The sequence below is a fragment of the Thunnus maccoyii genome, chromosome 16 (assembly GCF_910596095.1).
Source record: "Thunnus maccoyii chromosome 16, fThuMac1.1, whole genome shotgun sequence".
Taxonomy (NCBI): domain Eukaryota; kingdom Metazoa; phylum Chordata; class Actinopteri; order Scombriformes; family Scombridae; genus Thunnus; species Thunnus maccoyii.
In genome coordinates, this window is record NC_056548.1 from 29,443,719 (window position 1) to 29,456,158 (window position 12,440).

Below are 12,440 nucleotides of genomic sequence, written 5' to 3' on the forward strand. Positions count from 1 at the left end.
ATCTTCAAGACTGCAACTTTTTACCACCACAATGTGTTGAGCTCCACAGTTGAGACAGACCTATCTCTATTTCTTCACCTCCACACCAAGCACCAGCCTCCAAAGTTAACTTGTACAGTACATGTACAGTACTTGTCCAAACTTTTGACTGGTACTGTAACATGTAGGTAATTGCTGTTATGCATGTATAAATATAGGAAAATATTTTTAAAAAGAAATGGTAAAAATAAAAAATACAAATATTTAATTATCATGTATCCACTAGTCTCATCTTTTAGTATCACTGCATCATTCATTAACAACAACATTTGGTTTGCAGTCAGTGCCAAGGGGAACGGCATGATGACATACAACTCAGAAACAGTTGTTATAGCTAACAAGCAAGCTTACAAAAATGTCAGTGTACACTTTTGTTTGTAGTAACAGTACAATATTCCCACATAGCTGTGTTATAAAAGAACACTCTACAACAATAATTTTAAGAGCCCTAGATTATTTAGACTGCTGTGGGACCATATAATACAGTTTATGAGACATTATGGTCAAAGCTATGTGACTGTACTCACTTAAGTAAAGAGTAACATCGGGTGTTAGGATTGCAGGCAGGGTGGAGGCTTAGAGCCACAAAAACGCCTTGGAAGAGAAACAGGAATTGTCGTGTGAAAAGATCAAATGGACCGAATAAGTGTTTTTGTATTGCCAAATAAAATCTCTCACTAGCTACCAAAAGGTTTCTCCACATTGTTTCCACACACAGTCCATCTGCAGGCAGTACCACCTTTCCAACAACCTAACACAAAACCCTGATTGTCTTCACTAGTGCACATCAGACAACAGAGAGGTATGCTGTTGTTCTGTCATAGTTATGTTAAAACTATTGCAAGTTGAAATGGTGATACCTTGTGGCTCCTGTCTAAGCTTTAACCAGGAAATGGGATCACATGCCATGGAAAGTAGCTATGTTCAGTGTTTCAGTTCATCTGTGTAAATCAGCAACATCTGCATTTATCTCTCGCATCCTCTGTATCTATTGTCATTTTGTATTTATTCATCATGTAAATTTTTGCTGTTTTGGTCTATGTGCCACATTTTAAGCTTTGTATGTGAGATATTTATCAGGCAACATTTCCTGATGTGTTTCACACTAGTTTGGCAAGCCAGGCTATTTTTGTTGGTCTCATTCTCATTACTGCTTATTTGTGAGAATTTATATTTAAAGCACAATTAAGCCTATGGTTCTTTTGACTGTATTTTGTTTTCTTTATAGTTTCACCCATTCTTCTCATTAATAAACCTACTACATAGGTTTATTACTACATAATTGCTACGACATAATTGCCTCCAGAGTCCCGATGAGGGTCATCAGGACATATAGTCTATACATTAGGCCCTACTCCTCCTGAGACTGGACAACACACTTAACAGTATATCATTGACCAGGCAAAATCTGTAGAAATCCAGGAAGAACCTGGTAACAGGGAAAGCACATCCAGCGGATGGTCCTCCTCCAAATGTAAGTCACAATCACAACATTCAAGCTCCACACATCAACATAAGGGACTGCTATCATTCTCTAGAGTCAAGTTTTACTCCTGACCATCTCACTAAAGTTCAAAATGTGTCAGCCACTTCCTTCTCTCCATATGACCTCACATTAGAGGAGATGTTCATAATAGTGGTCACAAAAAGCATTATTAGACAACTATAATGATCACACAAACAAACTCCAGAATTACAGAACCTGGAAATTCTCCTTTCAAAATGCAACTAGAGGTTTAGCTCTGATAGCAAGTGGAGAGATGGATATGTTGTTTAACTAACTTGGAAAAGAGCTGAAAAATGTTGAGCAGATTTGAGCCATACACATCAATCTCCCAGAAGCAGGACTGCAAATGATATGGGAGAGACTTGAGCAAAGTGATAGAGGATGTTCTGTTCTGAAGGATTTACATTTTACAAAAATAACAAATAGAGATTATTCAAAGCTGAGAAAATTAAGTGACTTACTAATGGAACTCCAGTCTGTTAAGACTGAAGGAGACCTTCCTGGTCTCTCCTTCCTTGACACAGCAAAAGGTGTAAACCCAACTGTACCAATTTGCAAGAAAAGGGGTCATCAATTGGTGCAAGCTACAAACCTTTCAATGTCCTTGTTGGCTTTGTGAGCCGTCAGGCTAATATCAAATATGATTCAAGCTTCAACTTTCACGCTGACATGATGGCCAAAGCAGAGAACCCCCCCCCCCCCCCGGAAATTGAACAGACAGAGAGAGATCTCTGGATTCTCAAAAAATCAAAGGACTACAATAAACAAAACTCATTCCCTTGTAAATATTTTGCTTTTTGGGAGGAACCCATTAAAGAATGTGAGCAGCTCTTAAAAGAGAACAATTTTCTTTAGGTGCTGTGCCTCTTCATTACATTTTGCAAAGCACTGAAAGGCCAAGGTCCAGTGTTCTGAATTTGGCAATGAAAACCTCAATAAGGATCTCCACCAAGAACCAGCTTCATGGACTAAAGAAAAAGCAACTCTGAGACAGAGCATAAATTTGGTGGAGAGTATCCTACCACCAAATCAGATCACCTCGAACTGCAGGTTGTGCTCCAAGATTTGCCTGGTAAAGGTATAAAGCAGTGTCACTCTGGTACATCTTATCCCAGACATTGACTAAAAAGCCCCCACAGTGATTCTTCTTGGCTGAGACATTGAGTTCACAGGAATCAATTGTAAATGCTAGGCCTTCTATTTTGTTTTGTTTGGTAATTCAGTGTTTTGCTTCAATACCTGGGATTCTTAAACCATGTAAGAGATTATGGATATCAGGGAAACAACTCCTGTGGATTTATTTCCCACTTTTCTCGCCTAATCTGTGGAATTATTGGACATTTTGGTCAAAGGTGCCTCTGCCTTTGGCCAGGCAGTGTGGAGAGGAAAACATGCTGGTGGGCTTGTGCAGGACTTAACGACTATAGACCCATCCCACTGACCTCTGTGGTGATGAAGTCCTGTTCCACCTCAAATCCATCAACAACCCACTTCTGGACCCCTTGCAGTTTGCCTACAGAGCCACCAGGTCTGTAGACAAGGCGGTCAACGTGGCCCTCCACTTCATCCTCCAACATCTGGACTCTTCAGGATCCTGTTTGTGGCCTGCAGTACTGTCATCCCAGTTCTCCTGCAGGACAAGCTCTCCCAGCTGAATGTACCTGACTCCACCTGCAGGTGGATCACAGACTTCCTATCTGACAGGAAGCAGCATGTGAAGCTTGAAATACTTCTTTGACTCCCTGACCATCAGCACTGGTTCCCCTAAAGGCTGCATCCTTTCTCCACCCTCACTGGGCTCATTTCTGGTGGAGATGACACCGTCTACAGTTCGGTTCAATTCAGTTTTATATATATCAAATCATAACAAAAGTGATCTCAGGGCACTTTTCACACAGAGCAGGTCAAGACCATACTCTTTAATTTACAGAGACTCAATAATTCCCCCATGAGAAAGCACTTGGTGACAGCAGCAAGGCAAAATTCCCCTTTAATGGGAAGAAACCTCAAGCAGAACCGGGCTCTAGGTGGGCAGCCATCTGCTTTAACCGGTCAACTTGAGAGAGAAAGGAAGGAAGGGGGAGATGGGGGAGAGAGACACAGAGAAGCATAATAACAACAATAATAACAATAACAATGATAATAATAATAGAGATATGACTAGTAAGAATATAATATAATAATACTATAATAACACAGTGGAAACCACTCATAGTGGTCATGGTTACAGTAATCAATCGCTTATATGTATCAAAAAGCTCGGGACAGAATCATTCCTATACAAATGCTGTGTAATATTTGCTTATAGTAATCAAGTAGTCTGCTTACAGTGTTCATTTTGGATCTTTTCATACATGAAAACATATAGAAAAAAATTAGAACTATGGCAATTCTATTTTCTTTTTACCTTACTCCCATAGTACATGTATGATGTGTATTTAGCGGCTGCAGCAACATCATCACGCATTGCATCACACCTCCACAGGGTTGTGCAGAGGTGCGGGGTGTGGTTGTGGACATGTTTATTTGTAACTGCCATGAAACAATCAGCAGATAACATTTTATTCCTCTCATTCACTTGCTTTCTTACTACCGCTGCTTTCTCTCCTCATCCATCAGCAAAGCCTTACTTTACTTTTAATGTTATCAAATGTCCTACCCTCTTACCAGTAATGTTTTCGTCTTCCCTCATGGCAGGGTTGTACGGTGTTACAGGTTGCGTTTCTCCAAAAGTTGATTCTGGTTCAATTTTCTCGCTGCGGCACCCCTGCGGCACCCACCCTCACCGCCTAAATGCACAACGCACAACCCGTCTGCTGCCAGCTGGTGACCTGAGGCTGGTGCTGTGTGCACATTGAAATCATGACGGGAAAAAGGAAAGGAAAAAATCATATTCTCTCAGTGAAAAATGTAGTCTCCTTGAAGCTTATGACAAACTGCCAAAAACGAGCCAAGATGCAGCAGCGAAACAAGCGTTTGAAACTGCCTTACTGTATTTTGAAACAGTCAATAAAATTCAGTAAATAGCAAAGCTTCCCGTTTCATTACTTTATATTCATGCAATAAATATACAAATGTCAATTAGATGATAATCTGCATGAGAAATTAAGAAAAAGAAAAAAAAAAAATAATAACCATCCGCTTATAGTGATCAATTTGACCTGGACAGAATTGATCACTATAAGTGGTTTCCACTGTAGCAATAATAGCCAGATAAGGTGTCAAGGTAGGACACCCACAGGACCATGCCACCATCCCTACACCATACCCACGGCCATGGCCCACAATTCAGATTCTGGATTTTCCTGTGAGACGAGAGAGCACAAAAACGGGGAAGAAGCAAAGTTAGTAATATGCATTGATGGTACATGAATGCATACAGATGCAGAGAAAGAGGAGAAGAGAGGAGCTCAGTGCATCATGGGAAGTCCCCTGGCAGTCTAGGCCTATAGCAGCATAACTAAGGGCTAATCCAAGGTGAGTCTGGACAGCCCTGACTATAAGCTTTATCAAAAAGGAAAGTTTTAAGCCTACTATTAAATGTAGAGAGGGTGTCTGCCCCCTTGACCAAATCTGTAAGGTTGTTCTCCAGCAGAGGGGCCTGATAGCTGAAGGCTCTGCCTCACATTTTACTTTTGGAGACTGTAGGAACCACAAATAAACCTGCATTCTGGGAGTGCAGTGTTCTAGTGGGGTAATAGGGTACTATGAGCTCTTTAAGATATGATGGTGCCTGACCATTAACAGCTTTGTAGGTAAGGAGAAGGATTTTAAATTAAATTCTAGATTTTACTGGAAGCCAATGCAGCGAAGCTAAGATGGGAGAAATATGGTCTCTTTTTCTAGTTTTTGTTAGTACACGTGCAGCTGCATTCTGGACCAGCTGGAGAGTCTTTAGAGACTTGATAGGGCAGCCTGATAATAATGAATTGCAATAATCCAGCCTGGAAGTAACAAATGCGTGGACTATTTTTTTTGCATCTTTATGAGACAAGATATGCCTGATTTTTGAAATATTACGTAGTGAAAAAAGGTAGTCTTTGAAATTTGTTTTATGTGGGAGTTAAAGGACATATCCTGATCAAAGATGACTCCCAGATTCCTTACAGTGGTGCTGGAGGTCAGGGTAATGCCATCTAGAGTAGCTATATCATAAATTAATGTGTTTCTAAGGTGTTTAGGGCCAAGCACAACAACTTCAGTTTTGTCATCCAGGTCTTTTGGTTCTTAATGCATGCTTGGGGTTTCGTTAACTGATTATTTTCATCTGGCTTCATTGATAAATATAATTGGGTATCATCGGCATAACAATGAAAATATATAGAGAGAGAGAAAGGGAAGATTAGATATAGGCCTATAGTTGGCTAAAATGTCTGAATCAATAGTTTGCTTCTTAAGAAGTTTAATTACAGCTACTTTAAAGGACTGTGGTACATAGCCTGTTACTAAAGACAGATTGATCATATCTAGTAAAGAAGTGCTAACTAAGGGTAAGACTTCCTTAAGCAGCCTAGTTGGGATGGGGTCTAAGAGACAGGTTGATGGTTTAGATGAAGAGATCATTGAAGTTAGTACAGGAAAGTCAATCGGAGAAAAACAGTATAAATATATATCAGGTTTTACAGCTGTTTCTAAGGCTCCTGTGTTTGGGGATCACTGCCTGTTGAGCATGAGGTTTTTTGTAATAGTTAGAATTTTATCACTAAAGAAGCTCATAAAGTTGTTCTCCTCTATTAATGATGAGTAATAAGCGGTTCTGGCATTACGGAGGGCCTTCCTATATGTTTCAAGACTATCCTGCCAGACTAAGTGAGATTCTTCTAGTTCGGTGGAACGCCAAATCCTTTAAAATTTTTGTGATGTTTGCTTTATTTTGCAGGTTTAGGAGTTACACCACAGGACTAACCTCTTATGTTTTATTATTTTCCTTTTTAAGGGGTGATGGAGTTAAGTGCTATTTGCAATGACCCTGTGGCACTATCAACAAGATTATCAATTTGGGAGAGACTAAAATTAGCATAAGAGTCCTCTGTAGTATTGAGACGTGGCACTGAGTTCAATACTGATGGAATTACTTCCTTAAATTTAGCCACAGCACTATCAGATGGACATCTAGTGAAGACATTTTTGTCTAATGGCGTGTAGTCTTTTGGGGCGGCTGTGGCTCAGGAGGTAGAGCGGGTCGTCCACTAACTGGAAGATTGGCGGTTCGATTCCCGGCTCCTCCAGTCCGCATGTCAATGTGTCCTTGGGCAAGATACTAAACCCCTAATTGTGCCTGATGGCTGTGCCATCAGCGTGTGAATAATTAGATCTCCTCTGATAGGCTGGTTGGGACCTTGCATGGTAGCCATTCAGCTTATGACTGTGTGTGAATGATTTGTAGTGTAAAAGTGCTTTAAGTGGTTGGAAGACTAGAAAGGCGCTAAGCAAGTACAGTCCATTTACCATTTAGTCCAGTTATAGGAATTCAAAGGTTATCAAGTAATGGTCTGATAAAATAGGACTTTGTGGAAAAACTATTAAATGTTTAATTTCGATGCCACAAGTCAGAACAAGATCGAGGGTGTGATTAAGACAGTGAGTGGGTTTATTTACACTCGAGAGAAGCCAATTGAGTCTAATATTGAGATAAACACAGTGCTAAGACTATCATCATCAACATCCATATGAATATTGAAATCACCTACTATAATTACTTTATCTGTGCTAAGGACTAAGTTTGATAAAAACTCATAATTCTCAGTATTCAGATAAAAATTCACAGTATGGGCCAGGGGGACAATACACTATATCAAATAGAATTAGTGGTAAAGTTTTCCAGGTTAGGTGAGAGATATTAAGAACAAGGCTTTCAAATGAGTTATATTTAAATTTAGGTCTAGGGTTGATTATTAGGCATGAGTTGAAAATGGCTGCAACTCCACCTCCTCGGACAGTGTCCAGGAATGTGAGTATTAATGTGAGTATTAATATGACTGGGGGGAGTGGATTCATTTAGGCTGACTTATTCTTCATGACACAGCCAGGTTTCAGTGAGACAAAATAAATAAATATGATAATCTGAGATTAGATCGTTTGCTAATGTGGTTTTAGATGACAGAGATCTAATGTTTAAGAGTCCACATTTAATTCTCCTATTTTGCTGTACTATTGCAGTTGTGATGCCCACTAAAGTGTGATCATATTTTGGTAAATGAAATTGTTTGGTTTAGTGTGTTTGAAAGAGAATCAGCATTTTATTTTTATACTGTCTTTTCTTTCTTTTTTTTTTTTTTTTAAAAAAGGAATAATCTAGTTTTAAATCAAAATAATTGGTCTGCTACAGCAGTTTTTCAAAAACAAGTGGCAGTGCGAGACTGTGGTTTGCCCCAGTGACTGTAGTCAGGAGCATGCACAGCTTCTCCTCACAACTGAGGACGATTCAGCAGCAGCAAGCCACGTCTCTCTGTCTCATGTTTCTGTCCTGTCCTATTTCAGGTTAGTGATATGTCAAAAACTCAGAAATTGCTGTAATTCATCAGCTAATGCTAAGAGATAATTTCAGTTTAAGTATGAGAGAAAAACAGGTGGTGAAAGAGTTTGTTTGTCTTGATTTTATGAGGGTAGCAACCACTGACTGACTTTCTGTTGATTAATTTTAGTTAGTAACATTAGCGATGGGCTACACGTCTCCACTATTTTGGTTAATTTTTCACACTGGTTGACTCCATAAATGATTTGTCTCGTTTAATGTCTATAATATTTTTAAACTGTGTTAAAAACTGTATTGGAAATGGTTTTTTGTGTATAAATTTGATGTTCAGATGTTCAGTTATTAGTACTGTTATGTCTTAATCAGGTGGATTGGTGTGGACAAAACAACTTGGAGCTTGATGCTCTGAAGACAGTGTAGATGGTTCTGGATATCAGAAAGAGCCCAGCCCTCCCCGTCCCCATCGCCCTGTGTGACTCTTTAGTCAACACAGTGGACTCCTTCCGCTTCAGATGAAACATCATCACCCAGGACCTCAAGTGGGAGCAGATCATCAGCAGCCTCGCCAAGAAAGCTCAGCAAAGGATGTACTTCCTGCGGCAGCTGAAGAAATTCAGCTTGACAAAGGCAATGATGGAGCAACTCCCAAGGACAAGGTCAAACTCCAATGTATCATCCACTGTGCTGAGAAGGTGATCAGCTGCATCCTGCCATCCCTCCAGGACCTGTATGCCTCCAGGACCCTGATGCAAGCAGGAAAGATCATAGTTTATGTCTGGGCTCCCACCCCAGACATAAACTAAACTTTTTTAAAACACTCTCCTCTGACAAGAGGCTGAGGTCTTAATAGACCTCAGCTTCTTGACAAGAAGACCTCACATGACAAGAAAAAAAATTCCTGACTGCAGCTAGTCTCATCAGCAAGGCATGGGACCCCCACTGACATAGATTCTATCCCACCCCTGGACACTACACATTATATTAATATAAAAATGTCATAATTTCTTCATCTGTGAACCCATCACATACAACATGGTGTGTTACATTAACACATTTCTTTATATTATTACATTTGCACATGACTGTTTATAGTGTGAACATTTGCACAATCCCGGTCAATATCTTGTGCAATATCTTTTAAACTCAAACAGCTCTTTTCACTCACTTAGAATATTTTACTTACATTTACATTTTGTCATTTTGCAGAAGCTTTTATCCAAATAGACTTACAAGCGAGGCAAGACAATCAAGCGTTAGAGGTTGGTTCAAACTCTCAAGTAGCTGACTAGGTACAAGTGAGAGTACTAGACAGAAGTTTTTTTTTTTTTTTTTCTAATTATTACCGTAAGAAACAACTGGGAGTAGACAAGTCCATAAGGAATACCATAAACAAAAAGAAAGTAGTGCAACAATCAACATTGAGAAGTTCACAGAAGAGCTGAGTTTTCAGGCGTTTCTTGAATGCACCATGGGAGTCAGCAGACTGTATGGACCTGGGTAACTCATTCCACATTGCAGAACCACAAACAAGAAGAGTCTGGATCGTGACTTGGTACCAGGCAGTGATAGAATGACCAGACGTCATTCATTTGTGGCAGGAGTGGACGGGAGGGGACATAAGGCCTAATGTGTGACTCAATGTAGGAGGGTGCCATTGCATTGGTCACCTTGAAGGCAAGCAACAAAGCTTTGGACTTGATGCAAGCTGCCACCAGGAGCCAGTGGAGGGAGATGAATAACGGTGTGACATGAGCTTGTTTAGGTTGGTTGAACACAAGATGTGCCACTGCTTTCTGAATACTCTGCAGTGTTTTAAAAGTGCATTCTGGAAAGCAGCAGATAGGTCAAGCAGGATGAGAACTGATGACTTATTTTCCACTCTCACTGATCTCCAGAGCTGCATAGTCTAGAACTGCCAACAGAGCCGTCTCAGTAGAGTGACCACTCTTGAAGCCAGACTGGTTGGGATCAAGCAAGTTGTTCTGAAAATGAGAGACTTGGGTAAGTACAGCATGTTCAAGTGTTTTAGATAAAAAAGAAACTGGTCTCTAGTTTAAAGTTTGTTTAAACCATTTATGATCTTGGTAGTAGTTGCCTTACCTTGTGTTTTTGATTGTTACGCACCGCAACACCAAAGCAAATTTCTTGTATGTGCAAACCTACTTGGTAATAAACCTGTTTCTGATTTCTTGAGATAAGAATGGCAAGGTAAGAAGGGACTAAATGCTTTCTATCACCTATCACAGAGACTGGTCTTCTCCCACCAGAGATATAGAACTTCAATTCTTTTCACAACATTTAAGAGTGTCAGGGAAAGTTCTGTCATAGTTATATTAAAACTACTGCAAGTTGAAATAGTGACACCTAGTAGCTGTTATGGGTATGCTGATGTACAGTATGTCTAAATGGGAGTGGGAGCACATGCAGTCCACTTAGCAACTTACTAGATTTGCCAACTTTTAAGATCCCCTTAGCTACTTTTTTCCCAAAAAAGCAACAAATCTAGCGACTTTCTGGACACACCATAATTCCTCTCCTTGAAATGAGTTGCCTATATTTCTCAGTGAATGTGCGCTAATGTGGCTGTGGCTCTCTGGACTGACTGTGTTCAACGGGTGGGACAGAGCAGCAGCACCAATCATTGGCCAGACAGATATGTGAATGAGCTGCGAATGTGCATACCCAAAGACCAATCACTTATTCGCATTGTTAGGCTACCTTCTCCTTTGTTTTTATTCTGAATGATTGACCTTAATCTTGACTATTTAAGTTATTTTTTTTTACAGTTTACGATAGTGAGTTTACTCCAGTGTGTTTTTTCCAGTTTGACTCTTTACTTTTATTTTTTAAATGTATGATATATATGATATGCAAATTAGTACGTGATACCATCTACCAACATCCAGCAACTTTACGAGCAAGCTTTACCTACTTTCAACTGAAAATAGTTGGCAACACTGAGCACAGTCTGAGGAAGATCTTACAGATCAAAATGTTGCCTCAAAAAAAAAAAAGAAAAAGAAAAACAAGAATGAAATTGGGAGCTTAACAGTGTGCAGACCTTGCCCTTTTGTACCCAACACTGAGCACATGCCATGGAGAGCAGCTTTGTTCAGTATTTCACTTCATCTGTGTAAAGCGACATCTGCATACATCTTATACCTCTTGTCATTTTGTATTTATTCTTCATTTATAGTTTTGGTCAAGATGTCAAATTTGTTAGCTTTGTAAGAGAGATGTTTACCAGACCATATTTCCTTGTGTTTTTCAGCCTAGTTTGGTAAACCAGGCTATTTTGGATTGGTCTATGCTTGTTTGTGAAAGTTTATATTTAACACATATATTAAACCCTTGATTCCACTGGACACAAATGCATTGTATTCCGGCTGTGACACGGTTTTGTTTCGTCCTCCACACAGCTTCATACCCCACTTGGAGTGTTTCAGAAGTGGAGCATTTTGCTCCGGCAGTGCCAGAGAGAAGAGAGCCATCCCTCTACCTGGAGAGTGGGCAAGGGACCAGGGCAGTTATGGCAGCAGTGGTGCCATAAAATCTTTTTCATAAAATTTTCCTCTTCCAAGATGAACCTCTCGTCATCCATGGTGACAAATATCCTCTAACTGGTTGACTTCTGGCCTGGTGGCACTGGTTATAACGTAATGTTGATGTAGTGATGTGATATATGATCGGAAGTCTTCACAGGACTTGGTTTTATTTTGAAAATTGCATATTTTTAGCAGAGTGGAGCAGAGAGCCACTTCTAAGATGCTCATGAAACATGCTGTGTCTGGTGGAATCACAAGCATTGACTAGAGTGGCCAGCTCTGGTGGCTGTGTTGCAGCCGGAACGTGACCAGGTGGAATCAAGCCGTTAAGCATATGAATCTCTGGACTGTATTTTTGTTTTCTTTATAGTGTCACCCTTTCTTCTTGTTAATAAACCTGTTGGATACTACATAAATGCCTCCAGAGTCCTGATGAAGGAAAGGTGTTTAGCTGCCTGTCAACATATACACACCATGTGTGTTGAGAACAACACCGCTTTTCTTTAATGTCAGATAAACTTGTTTGTTTGTGGAGCACTTTAAACAAACTCCACCTACATGCCATTAGCTAATTAGTTTCCTGTGCTACAGTCATTCTCAAATTGGTCTCAACCTCAGCCCCCAGTTGAATTCAAAAATAGTTTGGATTTTTAGCCTTGGGAGCTTCTCCTGGGAGCCACTCTGACAGGCCTGACCTCAACTGACCCTGCCTGTGATTACCATCCAGTAGGAGGAGGCCCTGGAAACCTGAGAGCACACTGGATTTTGAAAAAGATGGGTCTGATTGGTTTGGGAGGTGCTGAATTTTATGTGGATTGTTTTAACGGAGAATCACAGTATTGCAATAAGATAATATTTCTGCATTTGAAACTCA

General features: G+C 40.0%; 1 long non-coding RNA gene across 1 annotated transcript; it reads left to right on the forward strand.

Annotated features, from left to right (window-relative positions):
- Positions 1-8,679: 8,679 nt before the first annotated feature.
- LOC121880549 lies at positions 8,680-12,013 on the forward strand. Its single transcript, XR_006091586.1, has 3 exons — positions 8,680-9,783; positions 9,917-10,022; positions 11,441-12,013. It is a non-coding gene; the product is annotated as an uncharacterized LOC121880549 (long non-coding RNA).
- The last annotated feature ends 427 nt before the right edge of the window (positions 12,014-12,440 follow it).